This window comes from Micrasema longulum, unplaced genomic scaffold, assembly GCF_059751315.1.
Source record: "Micrasema longulum isolate JH-2025_06_02 unplaced genomic scaffold, ASM5975131v1 h1tg000745l, whole genome shotgun sequence".
In the NCBI taxonomy this organism is placed as follows: domain Eukaryota; kingdom Metazoa; phylum Arthropoda; class Insecta; order Trichoptera; family Brachycentridae; genus Micrasema; species Micrasema longulum.
The window spans coordinates 750,711-765,963 of record NW_028277939.1 but is presented as its reverse complement, the minus strand read 5'-3'; the positions used below and the strand labels follow the sequence as shown (position 1 = coordinate 765,963).

The following is a 15,253-nucleotide window of genomic DNA, read 5'->3' as shown; positions in this document are numbered from 1 at the left end:
GTTTTTATATAGAAAACTATAATTGGCCAAAAATTTTGGTTTATTTGTATATACTGTACTTTTTGTTGTAATGGCTGTTGTTTTCTTTAAATAAATAAATAAATAAAAGATTATTTGCAAATAAATCTATGTTAAATGATTTATTTATTACATTAAAATTATTAAAAGTTCAACATAAATACGAATTTTGCCTATATCATCATCAACGAGTCTATTTTTTAAAATCAAAAACTTTGTTCCAATAAAGGAAAAAAATTTAATGTATGAAGCATATGTAAAAACTAAAATATGTTATATGCAACTATTATGGGGAACAGGATATCAAAATGACATACACAGACTACAAAGACAGCAAAATAAAATATTAAAGTTAGTATATGACCTTCCCTATCTAACAGCAACTAAAGAACTTTTTGAACAAACTAAACAATTAAACGTAACTGAACTCTTTAAACTAGAATCTTTCAAATTTATTCATAAATTAGCCACTGATGTAATTGTAGACGAAGAATTAAAACTTGAAAAAAATTGTAGTAAACATGAACACAATACGAGAATATCAGAAAAATATCATATACAATCTTTTAAAACGAGAAAAGGACAATCGAGACTTATAAACCATGGACTGAAATTATACAATAAACTACCAGACAAAACTAAACAAAAGACTCAGACAACCTTTACAAAATATGTTAAAAATATTATTATTAACAGTAGAATGTGAATTTTAAAAGTGAAAACATTTTGTTAAATGTATGTAACCCGTAAGGGTTTATCAATAAAATTTAAATAAAAAAAAAAAAACATAAGCTCGACAGGGCCTCGGCTGAATCCTGGAGTCTCCTCCACTCTTGCCGGTCTGCTTTCCTCTCCAGTTCCACACTTCCGACATTGTCATTGGCAAACAGCGCACTAAATCCGGCGAACGTGCATTTGCGGTCGCAGGCCCTGCGGCATGGAATGCTCTCCCAGCAGAGGTCCGAAACTGTGAGAGTGAAGTGATGTTTCGGAAGAAACTTAAAACCCACTTGTTCTCTAAATCATTTGAATGAATTCTTAGCATGTGATGGAAAAGTAATATGAAAAAATGCATTATTTTTCTTAAATTTAAAAGTTCAAATTAAATTTATATCTTTATATAGTCACTTTGTAAAGCGCCCTTGAGGTATTATATTACGAAAATGGCGCTGTATAAGTTATCCATAATTATTATAATTATTGTCATATCTGCGCCATCGCATTTTGAGCCTTTCTGGTCCTCGTTGTCCTTGTGACACACAGCTTCGTGTTGATATTTCAACTATTTTTTTTAAAGTTTTCCACATTTTCTCGACTCTTTCATCTGTTGACTTTTGTGAAGTAAAGAAGCTGAAGCCTTTATCACGTGGGTGAGATTCATCCGGCTGAACCAAATCACCTACTAGGCAACGCCTGAAAACAATTTTCCAATTTTTATACTTCTTCTTTTACCGGATAGTTAATTCAACAATGTTTGAGTATCTCCAAATGCTTGCAGACTGGCTGGATTTTCTCCATAGGGAGTTGTTCATATTTAAATTTATTTCAAAAGGATGCTCAAACATGGGCAGAATGGTGAATGTTACACAGTGTGTAAAGTGGCCACTTAAACCAGCCAATAACAGGTCATAAACCCTGTAAATGCCTAGACTTCCATATTTCCTTCTCAAAAATGTTTTCCCTCTCTGTTGAAATAAATGGAAATATGAACAACTCCCTAGGGAGGAAATCCAGCCAGTCTGCAAGCATTTGGACATACTCAAACATTGTTGAACTGTAAAAATAATTAAATTATGTGTTAAACAAACATTGCTAATTTTTTCAATACCTGGCTGACCACTTTGGCCTATTGGTGTAATGGTCAGCGAGCTACAAAGCGAGAGGTCTCGGGTTCGATTCCCGACATGGTTGACTTGAGGGTGATTTTACACTGGAATATTTCGTAGTCCCTGCACTGGCACCTGAAGCGTAAGACTGATCATCTCGACACCGTGTAACAAAAATGATCAAGATACGCTGCGATTGGTATATTAATGCTAAGATGGGAGGACGCACAAGGGCGGGCAGCCGATAGTAATGAATGGAGGCTCTTTGTGAATACCATATGCTCCAACTAGGGAGCGAACATGGAATGATGATGATGATGATTAATATGTTGCTTATATGTAGGTACAAATTTATGAACGATTTTTGTAGATTACCTATTTAAAAAATCACCACTCGCTACTGATAAAAACCCAATAAAGTATAATTGCACTATTTTTAATCAAAGCGTCAGTTTCATTTTTTAAATAAAATTTGAATGAATTATTTTTTATGATAATTTTATGAAAGAGAAAGTTATTGCACAGAGTACCATGACATGGCGTGTTCGTAAGTCGATCCTGCCTACGCTTTACGAATATGGCTAAATCGTGGGATTACACGACCCATTGAGCGTGTAATTTAAGAAATACTAGGTACATAAAGTACGCGATGGTCTTGAATATGAGGAAGATCAGTGCTATGGGAAATTGGATGTAAAAAGAGATCGTCTTACCGGGGGGAAAAATTAGATTATTTAATTGTATGGTGAAATTTCTCAAATGTGTGAGGAAAAATAATGTTAAAAAAAACACTTTGAACGTCACTAGTTCTTCCGAATCAGCCAATGATAAGAGTGCTGTGATAGATTTTCGGTTGACGGGATGCCAACTCACCAATCGGCAGAACTCGGCGACGAGAACTTGTGACGTCACGGGCGGAGTAATTACAAAATGACGAAAGTTTTAAAATATATTATGGAATACGCCTCTCAGATATGGAATCCCCAGTATGCCATATATATAAGTAGAATAGAAAATATTCAAAACAAATTTATAAAGTACCTTAAATACAAAACCGGTATTTCTTATGTATCTACTCTCACTGCCTCCACCTTCCGTGGAATCATTTCTCTACAATACCGCAGAGTGTGTGCGGACCAACTACTGCTTTACAAAATTATGACAGGAATGGTTGACTGTACAGAGCTGCTTGGTTTAATAACAATACATGTGCCAGCCAGGATTTGTAGACGGTACCACCTGTTTCATGTACCAATAAGTAAAACATCGTATGTAAAAAATGCTTTTTTTCGTAGGACTTTTTCAATGTACAATACAAAATTTAAAAATATAGATTACACAAACATCACTCTGTCAGATTTAAAATTTACACTAAAAATGTATTATGTAACTTAGTAAACATTATAATTATAAATATGTGCATCTCCCCTCCCCTCCTTATCCTCTCTTCAAGCATTTTTGTCCTTATCCCGCCCAATTTACAGTAACTTAATGTTCTTAAAATTAATATTTAAAAAATCTTTGATTATTGAGTACATGAAAATAACATTTTTATATGTATAAATTGTATGTATTTATTTGATATGTAATATATTTTCTTTACTAACTTTGTATAGTATGTGGAAATCTGTTATTAGTTCTGAGTTTATACACTATATCTGTTTGTTTACTAAAAATATGTATGTAGAACTGTTGATTTCCCTAAAAAATAAAATATTATAGCGTTGATAATAAATAAATAAAAAATGTAAATGGGGGCTAGATTTCTTACTGTCCACGCGCCATGTTTTTGGCGCTAGATAATGTTTTTTGCATGTTTTATAACTCTAATATTACTTTCACTACACTCAGATACTTTCAATATTACTTTTTTATCCTTTGGTTTCGGATTACTTTAAACATGTTTTTTTTCTTGTAAATTACTTTCAGTTTTAAAATAGACAGGATTGTGAGAACGTCGGACAGTGCTTAAATTAATCACTTAAACCAGCCAATGGCAGGCCATAAGCCCCGTAATGCCTAGACGTCCTTACACCAAATTATGCGGAGCATTAGCTTTTATGTTTCGGATAATTACCTTAGACAGCGTCAGCATAGGCTGTTTCACATTCCAATATACAGGACCAACATGAAAATATTGAGCAGTATGTTTATTTAGGTTTAACTGTAGATTGTAATTTTAAATGGGATGTACATATTAGAAAATTGTGTAAGCGATTAAGAGCAATTAGTAATAGAATGTACATATTAAAATATTATGTCCCTGTTAATACTTTACGAATTATTTATTTATCTCTCTCTGAATCAATTATACGATACGCCATAACTTCCTGGGGGTTATCAAGTGAAACTAATATTAATTTTATTCAAACCTTGCAAAATTCTATGATCAAATTGCTACTACATAAAGATGTATACCGCCAGAGACACAATATTTCAATATCATTAATGTATAAATCTGTAAATAAATTATCTGTTAGGGCTCTACTTTGGTACAAATTAATTTGTCAGCATGCGTCGCACTCCGAGTATAAACTCAAGTTGGTACATGATTACAACACCAGGTTTACTAGTATGGAAGGGCTAGCTGTTCCTAGATACTGCAATAAATATGGCAAAAGGACACTGCAATACAGTATACCTAAAATATTTAATATGTTACCAAACAATATTAAAAATACTGAGTTAAATACAGGAGTTCGACGTTTGCTCAAATTATGGTTATTAGAAAAAAGTTTTTTTGTATTAGTGATAGTTTTTAATTTTTCAAAATGTAATCTGTAAGTGTTTTTCAAGTAAAATTATTGTTAATGTAGGCTAAGTGTAAATAATTAATGTAATTTATAAGAACCTGCTGACGAGTTGTATGTATGCAACTCAGCAGGACTTTAATTTAAGAATTTTTTGTAAATATTTTTGAAAAATAAATTTTTAAAATTTTTTTAAAAAACCTGCCAATGGTTATGCGTGTTGGAAGGCTTATCTCTATGTTCAACAATATCACTATGGACATCGACAATTTTCACGTCTCTGAGGGAGTTTTTCGTTACAAGATTCTCTTACTTTTTCAACATATAATTCCCTGGATATTATGCATACTACTGTGTTTTTTTTTTATATATACCTAATTTTACCTAATTATTTCTTTATGTATGAATTAAGATATTCCATTTTTAATGTACATATATATGAATAAATAAATAAAATTGAAACCTATTCCCCAAAACGTTCTTCATCTCTGTTGTAATAAGTTAAATCTTCCGAAACTACAGTACATTCACGGAGACTGGACCGCTGTGCACGTGCAAACCACGAGCCCACTGCGTGATATCACCATATATACATTTCACTCCACGGCGAAAATCTACAAGGCATAATAAAATACAATACGGTGGATCGATATTTATTGTTTTACAATTATTTATTTATTAATGCCTGGCAAACGCAATGACCAGTACACCATGAGACCGACTAATCTACAGTCGATTTTCACCTGAGAGTACTCGCTAAATTTAAATAATGATTTCGATAAAACTATCATTGAAATGTATTTTTTTGGTTTTACTTTATTATGATTTTAATCGGGTTTTAGTCCCGTGGCTAGTGTTGCGGACTCACGGATCAGAGGTCCGAGGTTCAGACCCCACTCTACCCTAACTTGATTTCCATTTTTTTAAAGTGAGTTATTTACAACTCGTTGAAAATGGTCACCAAAATTTGAATATTTGGGTAAATAAGTAGTTTTACGTTTTGACCCATTAATTTCTTTGTGGACGTCGTTCAGTACGCAATTCCCAATTTGAATTCAACTATGCCGTGTTATGTCGTTTTAAAGTGTAGAAATACTGCTGGGATCCTAAAGAAACAGGATAGGATCACATTTCATGTGTATTTAGCAAATGCATGTGTAAGAAGCAAATGCATTACTTAAAAATTGAATTATTTTTCCATCTGTCAGATTGTCGAAAAAAACAAAATAGACATTTCGTTAGTATTGCCAGAGTAGTAATTTTTTTACCCTACTTTGCTTATCAGAAAGAACTAATAAAAAATAGAACTCGGATTAAACAACGCCGTGGTGGGCATTTGAACGACATTATCTTTTAGACATAAAATATTATTTATTGATATGATATAAAAATATCCGTTTTACGTAAAATAAAATTTGTTTTATATTCTATGTTCAAAGTTCATTAATTAAATTACTCTTATTAAATGACCCTTTACTTATCTACTCTGTTGTGTCAATCAATGTTTCCGCGTGCACAATAAAATTTTAGAGAAATTAACAAATTGCTTTTTTTTTACCTTACATTTGTGTTATTATTATATCTTTTCCCATCTGGCAACATTACGCGGCGACATCACGAATGCGCACGGCGAAAGTGGGGCAAAGTGAGGAGATTTTTGGACACTGTCCGATGTCTTCAAATATTATTCTACGCTCCTTCTTGACTATTCTAAATTCTATGGCGAAAAAACCTAGGTATACTGTAATTGGGGTATGAATGCAGTGCCCTATGAACCAATGGGTGTGGATGGCGAAATGACGACTGCGAATTCTTGCTCACGTGTATTCAAATACCAATGTCAACGTTTCGAAAGGTTATCGAACGCCTTCTTCAGCCCACACGCAAAAATCCTCGATCTCAAACTAGCATCGACTTGCATCTCTCCGGAGTATAGTTGCAATAAAATACTTTTTTTAAAATATATACGTACAGGTAAAATTAAAAGCAGGGCAATCGAAAAAAAATAACGACGTAGAGATTATATCAACCAAAAAAACACAAACAAACAAACCATCACGCCGTTAGGCAGAAAGGATAGAAAACCATATCACTCAGATTATTCCTACTCTTGACATGTCCATCTTCAAGTATTTGATGGGCTCGATCGTGCCACGTCTTTCTCGGTCTTCCTCGTTCTCGGCATCCATCAACATTCGCGTCGTAGATCCTTCTAGCCGTTCTTTCACCGTCTATTCGCTCCACATGTCCACACCAACGCAGCACCCCTTTCTTGATTCTGTCGATGATGCGTGTCTCAGCCTTACACAGTTCACGGATCTCGACATTTGTGCATCTATCATACATCGTTTTACCACACATTCGCTCGAGGGATCGCATTTCGACGGCATTTAACCTACTTTCATCATCATTTTTACAATTCCATACTTCCATCCCATACATTAGAGTTGGTACTAGAACTCCATTGTGAACAGCTTGTTTAGCCTCCTGCTATAAACATTCGTTTGCCAAGGTAGATTTCAATGCACCGTTCACCCTGTTTCCGGCACTCACCGTCCTTTCCAGCCCTAGTAAACATACTTCCCAGATACACAAATTCTATTTATTTACTTACAAAATACACGAAATAATACGGCCGCGAGAGCGTTTGGAATACCCGCCCAGAAGCCGTACAAATGCAAGTCAGAATTCACCCATTAATAGGAAAATTCGATTGCTGAATACGGCTTCTGCGGATCTATTTTTCTGTACAAATCGGCAGTTTAGCAGCTATCAGCTTTCTATTCATTAAATTCTCACTTATGTTTACAGTTTGCATTAATTAGTTAAACAACCCGTAATGTAATGCAGACTAGAATAGGGTATTATCACTCGGGAGGAATATCGGATTTAACCTACTCTACAAATAAAATATATTTTAAAGATTCTCCTAGTGTTTATATAAACCCTTTTAATGAATATTTTCATTATATTGAAAATAAGACCTTTCGAAAACAATAGTTTCGTAAGTTGGTAATAAATTTTGTCACAGAAGTTTACGAGTAATGCATTTATTTTAATGTTGGTAATGTCACAGGCCACAGATAGAAATATAAGGAGAGTTCTAGGAGTTTTCTATGCATATTATCTTAAGCCCCCCCCCCTCCCCCCTTACCCACTCACCACTCCAGTTCCAGGCGTTGACAGATAAAAGTGAAGAAAGATTATATCTTACATCTCGAATTTCTTTTATTATTTTATGGTTTTCAACCTCTTCTAATTATTAATTTATTATGATAAATTAATAAATTTATTTATCAATTTATCATGAAAATTATTAATCACAACTTGTAATTTTTGATAAGTGACAGGACGCATAAATGTAAACAAACGACACATAGAAAAAGGAAGCTATCTACAATACTCTATAAATAAAATACATAGACATTGATAAAAAAAATCCGATGACGTCACAAAACATCCGAAGAGATCATACTTGATGACATCACGAATTTATTGTTTTTGGCACCATTCAAATTACTAGAATTAATTCCTTTATATCTCCCTTATTTCTTAACAGATTTTAATAAGAATAGCAAAGATCGGCTTGTGGTTTTTTAGCATAGAGCGAAGAATCATATTTGAATACATCGGACTGTGTCCAATAATCCCCCCACTATGACCCACATTCGCAGCGCGCATTCGTGATGTCGCCGCATAATGTTGCACAGAGGAAAAAAATATAATTATTCCACAAATGTAAGGTAAAAAAAAAGCAATCTGTTAATTTTTCTAAAATTTTATTGTGCACGCGGAAACATTGATTGACACAACAGAGTAGATAAGTAAGGGTCATTTAATAAGAGTAATTGAATTAATGAACTTTGAACTTTAAATATAAAACAAATTTTATTTGACATAAAACGGATATTTTTATATTATGTTAAATAATATTTTATGTTTTAAAGATAATGTCGTTCAAATGTCCCCCACGGAGTTGTTTAATCCGATGTCCAATTTTCATTAGTTATTTTATTAGATGAGAAAAGTAGGGTAAAAAAAATATCTACCCTGGCAACACTAACGAAATTTACATTTTGTTTCTTCGACAATCTGACAGATAATAATTCATTTTTTAAGTAATGCATTTGCTGCTTACACATTCATTTTCTAATTACACATGAAATTTTATCCTGTTTCTTTGAGATCCTAGCAGTATTTCTAAACTTTTAAAGGACACAACACGGCAAAGTTGAATTCAAATCAGGAGTTGCGTACTGAGCGACGTCTTCAATGAAACTAATTGGTCAAAACGTAAACCTACTCATTTATGAAGAATGAAAGATGGAAAAAATAATTAAATTTTTAAGTTATGCATTTGCTACTTACACATGCATTTGACACATGAAATGTGATTCCATCATGTTTATAGATATAAAATTGAAGATAAATTCTAGCTTCCCATTAGAATACGGATCCTGGTCTGATCTCCGATAGAGACTGCTAATATGTATAGGTAAGTAATAAATGTATCGACAGGCGAACGAAAAAATAATTCAATTTTTAAGTAATGCATTTGCTACTTTCACATGCATTTGATAATTACAAATGAAATGTGATTCCATCGTGTTTCTTTAAGATCCTAGCAGTATTTCTACACTTTAAAAGGACACAGCACGGCATAGTTGAATTCAAATCAGGAGTCGTGTACTGAGCGACGTCTACAAAGAAACTAATGGGTATAAACGTAAACCTTCTCATTTATGAAGAATGAAAGATGGAAAAAATAATTCAATTTTCTAGTTATGCATTTGCTACTTACACATGCATTTGATAATTACACATGAAATGTGACTCCATCATGTTTATAGATAAATTCTAGCTTCCCATTAGAATACGGATCCTGGTCTGATCTCTGATGGAAACTGCTTTTATGATATTTATGAGTAGTTGAGTCGCCTTCTGTTTGATGTGCGTATGCGGTTTCTGGACTATTCTTAATTTTATGTTTTTTAGTATAATTTATTAGCTAATAAAAAAATCCATGATAATTGCCCATCGTCAAATTAATCAATAAAATTTTCTCAATCCCAGTTGCAATATATAAATATCGATCTGCGTAGTAATTTTTGAATGAAATTTTTCCAGAATATATTCTATAATGACGCATTTCTAATAAAAAATCGGTAATAAATCTCTGAAACCGGTTTTGTCTTAGTTATTTTACACACATCCATACTATATTTGAATGTCAACTCGTTCTGTAAGATCATAACGCTATTAACACACGTTCGCCAAATGTCGAATTCGCCAATAAAAATAGCCGAAACTTTCCTTGCTCGTAGTATGTGAAATAATTCAGAGAGATGATTGTATACGTTATTTTTTTATTTTATTTTATAAACATAAACGGCAAATCTGCCCTTTACAAAGATGTATAATATTAACATATTTGGCTTAATATATATATTATTATTTTTTTAAAACATGAATTTCCTTATACCCAAGATTTATAAAAAAATATTAAACTAAACATTAACCTAAAAACTATACAGCATATTCAGTAGAAAGTTTAAATAATAAAACATTCTTCATTTTTCTTTTTTACATTTAAATTATTTATTGACAATTCTTGATGGAATTCCATTGTAATGATGTAATAACTTATATTTACATATACTCGTAAGTTAAACTTAAAAAATACTTATACGCATTAATAAAGGTTTCAGCTCTTTAACTTCACATACATCAACATATGAAAGAATTGAAGGAATATAGATATTCAAATATGGGTAGAATTGTGAATGCTACAAAGTATGTAAAGTGGCCATTTAAACCAGCCAAAGACAGGTCATAAGCCCTGTAGATGCCTAGACTTCTATATTACCTTCTCTAAAATGTTTTTTATCTTATTTTGTATTAGATGAATCTCACCCGCATAAATAAAGGTTTCAGCTCTTTAACTTCACAAACATCAGCAGATGAAAGAATTGAAGGAATATAGATATTCAAATATGGGTAGAATTGTGAATGTTACACAGTATGTAAAGTGGCCATTTAAACCAGCCAAAGACAGGGCTTATGACCTGTCATTGGCTGGTTTAAGTGGCCACTTTACACACTGTGGCCACTATACACACTGGCCACTTTACACACTTTACACATTTGTTGAATCTACCTGGTAAAAGAAGAAGTATCAAAATTGGAAAATTGTTTTCAGGCGTTGCCTAGTAGGTGATTTGGATCAGCCGGATGAATCTCACCCGCGTGATAAAGGTTTCAGCTCTTTTACTTCACAAAAGTCAACAGATGGAAGAGTTGAGGAAATGTGGATGTTCAAACATGGGCAGAATGGTGAATGTTACAGTGTGTAAAGCGGCCACTTAAACCAGCCAGTGACAGGTCATAAGCCCTGTAAATGCCTAGACTTCCGTATTCCCTTCTCAAAAATGTTTTCCCTCTCAGTTGAAATAAATTTAAATATGAACAACTCCCTAGGGAGGAAATCCAGCCAGACTATATACGTATTTTTGTTATTATTAACATGTTCAATTGCACGTTACCGACGAAGAAACTTTGAATTTCAATACAAATACACACATTTTCGTACATAAATATCGACGTTAGTTTAAACCGTCTCGATATGTACCGATGCAGATAGCGTTTGTAATCGGGGCCCTGGCCAAACGATATAAAATATTTATCGTAAACCAGAATACTGCGTGTATACATAAATTAAACGATCACGACTTGAACCAATTTACCAACGAGAGATGTCTCCGATAAAAAATAATATTATGCGAATCTAATCCGAGCAATTTTAGAAGATTTATCGATTTAGAAAAAGCGCGGTCTCACATTTCTTCATACAAACGTATTCCTACCAACACAAATTATGTTCACGGGTAGTCAAAGATTGCTTAGTAAGTTAGACGCATCTTCACTTCCACTAATACTACTACTACTACTACTACCATCACGCCATTTCCCCGTAGGGTAGGCAGAGAGAATGGACCGCCACACACGTCTATCCTGGCATACAATCCTAGCCTCTTCCACATTCATGCATCTTGTCATACATGCCCTTCGGTTCTGTCTGCATTTGACATGACCAGATTTAAGATTTTGGTTTATCTGATCATGCCACGTCTTCCTCGGCCGTCCCCGTCTCGCGTTACCGTTCATTTTCGCCATATACACTTGCTTTACCATGATTTCATCGTCCATTCGTTCTACACGACCGAACCATCTCAGAGACCCTTTCTTAATCTTATCAGTTATACTCGACTCAGATTTACACTCTCGCCTGATTTCATCATTCGTAACCCTGTCATGCATTGATTTCCCTCACATTCGTCGAAGAGATCGCATTTCAACCGCATTCACTCGGCCTTTATTCTTCCTCAACCAGTTCCATGTTTCAGTTCCATACATAAATGTTACACAGTGTGTAAAGTGGCCACTTAAACCAGCCATTGACAGGTCATAAGCCCTGTAGATGCCTAGACTTCTATATTACCTTTTCTTAAATGTTCTTCATTTCTGTTGTAATATGTTAATATAAACAGCTCCCAGGGAGTTTAATCCAGTCCTTGTCTACAAAAATTTTGACAAACTCAAAATATTGTTGATAAATCCACCTGGTTCATGAAGAAGTATAGAAATTGAAAAAATAAATTTTTCAGGCGTTGCCTAGTATGTAGGTGAAATAATTCAATTAGATGAATCTCACCCGCATAAATAAAGGTTTCAGCTCTTTAACTTCAAAAACATCAACAGATGAAAGAATTGAAGGAATATAGATATTCAAATATGGGTAGAATTGTGAATGTTACACAGTATGTAAAGTGGCCATTTAAACCAGCCAAAGACAGGGCTTATGACCTGTCATTGGCTGGTTTAAGTGGCCACTTTACACACTGTGGCCACTTTACACACTGGCCACTTTACACACTTTACACATTTGTTGATAAATCTACAATATAAAGGTTTCAGCTCTTTAACTTCACATACATCAATAGATTAAAAAAATAAAAGAATATCGATGCTCAAATATAGGCAGAATGGTGAATGTTACAGTGTGTAAAGTGGCCACTTAAACCAGCCATTGACAGGTCATAAGCCCTGTAGATGCCTAGACTTCTATATTACCTTTTCTTAAATGTTCTTCATCTCTGTTGTAATATGTTAATTAAAGTAAATATATGTATTTAATTTATGTGAAAATTGTACCCAGTAGTAATATTGTATTTACATTTGTTATCGGAATAAAAAAATTACATGCTTATATTTTTTTTTTACTTATTCTTATTGTTGTTTATTACATAAGTACCTACATGTAGCTTGTAATGCCATAAAATCTTTAGTTTTAATTTTGTACCCGTCATGAAAGCCATCCGGGCGTAGATAATAAATTCGACAATCTGGAAAAGTGTTTTTACCGAGTGAAACTGGGAAATTATAAAAATTAATGTAATTTTCAATTAATAAATGTTTTTTGTACGCGTTAGATATTCAAGTAATTTGGAGATACCAGTAGACCGTAAAATAATTAAGAATTTAAATTATTTGAGCAATAAAAAACGCAACGGGCGCCTTTTACTTTGATACGATCTAGATTACAATTTCAAAAAATGCAAAAATAAGTACTAATCTAATTATTTCGCGGATGGCAGAATATTTTACGAAGTAGAGCGATACGCTAATTTTACAGTTATGTCTTGTTTTAAATAAGATCATTGATCTTAACTCGCAAAAAACCGAAGACTTTCTAACGCGAGTAGAGGTTAAGCTGAAAGAATTGACATGTCAAACGTTGACAATGACACATTACGACGCAAAAATCCACGAAGTACAACCTTCAGAACATTGCACATTTCACCACACGTGCGTAGGCTTTTAATATACATTTATACAGGAACTAAAATTCTACGATAAATTAAAATATGTACACAAAACGTAAATAAATATATACAAAAAAAATAGGTGTTCGAAGTATGAACTCACCGTATTGTTTTTAAGAAAAAATCCAGTTAAAGCACATTTGACACGGTAATTTTGTATTTATCTGGTAATTTACGCGACACGTTTGCACAATTTCACTTACTTTCGAAGTTTTTAAACTAGATTCACGCCCAAATACTAAATCAAACACGTCCGCACGAGTCCAACCTCACGTCAAAAATATTAGTTGTCCGGCCATCTTGGAATTTTTAGAACTGCGGTTAGGAGAAAAAAAATATTGCTGTCACTTTTGGCACGCGTTAGATAACAGAGATGGAAATAGAACGTCCGTCCGGAAAAATATGACAATAGACACCTGTTTTATCGGTGTGACGTTGGTACGCTTTTGTAGTCATAGCAACAGATGGCAATCTTTAGAATTATTGTTTTAGGAAATTTTAGCTGAGTACCTACCTACCTGCATATCATTCTAATACAGCAATACTCCAATTATCCGGATTAATGGGTGCCAGACGTTACCCGGATACGCAATAATCCGAATGATTGGATAATCCATTAAATTAAGGCAATATTTTAAAAGAAAACGCAAAATTTACTCTTACTATTTATTTGAATTTATGAATGGAAGAGGATGTATGGATCAAATATTTGCTCTGCAAAATATGACAGAAAAGTTTTTGGCTAAACACCAGAAACTTTTCTGCATATTTGTCAATCTGAAAAAGGCATTTGATAGAGTTGACAGAGAGAAATTGTGGAAGGTTTTATCAGAGCATGGAGTGAATGGTAAACTGACAAGGGCTATTGCGTCTCTGTACAAGGACAGCACAGCATGTGTGAAGGTGAATGGGTCATTCACATCGTAGTTTAACATTCCTAAAGGAGTCGAACAGGGATGTGTAATTTAACCATGGTTGTTCAACATATACATCGATAACTGTATGAAAGAACTGAAAGATTTAAGAATGGGAGCAAAAATAATTGGTATAACTGTTAACTGTCTTCTGTATGCGGATGTTGCCGTGCTTCTTGCTAGCAGCAAAGAAGACCTGCAATTCTTGGTAACAAAAAAGTCTACGATGTATGCAAGAAAAGCGATATGCTTATGAATGTTGATGAATCGAAAGCGATGGTTTTTGAAGGGGATAAAAATATAACTAAATGTGAGATCAGTGTGAACGGAGATATTCTGAATCAGGTAGAAGAATCTATGTATCTGGGAAGAATGTTTAATAGGGATGGAAAGACCGAGAAAGATATTGAAAGGAGGGTGAGTGCCGGGAACAGGGCGAACGGTGCACTGAAATCTACCTTGGCAAACTAATGTTTATCGCAGTAGGCTAAACTAGCAGTTCACAATAGAGTTCTAGTGCCAACTCTAATGTATGGGAGCGAAGTATGGAATTGGAAAAATAATGATAAAAGTAGGTTGAATGCTGTCGAAATGCGATCCCTCAGGCGAATGTGTGGTAAAACGATGTATGATAAGTGCACAAATGTCGAGATCCGCGAAGTGTGTAAGGCTGAGACACGCATCATTGACAGAATCAAGAAAGGGGCGCTGCGCTGGTTTGGACATGTGGAGCGAATGGACAGCGAAAGAACGGTTAAAAGGATCTACGATGCAAATGTTGATGGATGCAGAAAACGAGCAAGACCGAGAAAGACATGGCACGATCGAGTTCATCAAATACTTGAAGATGGACATGACTATCT

The 15,253-nt window shown here is 33.9% G+C and overlaps 1 protein-coding gene across 3 annotated transcripts in view; it reads right to left on the bottom strand.

Moving 5' to 3' along the window:
• vlc (disks large-associated protein 2) overlaps nucleotides 1-13,776 on the bottom strand; it is a 73,782-nt gene extending 60,006 nt beyond the window's left edge. For all 3 annotated transcript variants that reach the window (XM_088230298.1, XM_088230300.1, XM_088230301.1), the window contains exon 1: nucleotides 13,580-13,776. The gene's annotated coding sequence lies outside the window, so the exon portion shown is untranslated. The remainder of the gene's footprint in view (nucleotides 1-13,579) is intronic.
• Between the last annotated feature and the right edge of the window lie 1,477 nt (nucleotides 13,777-15,253).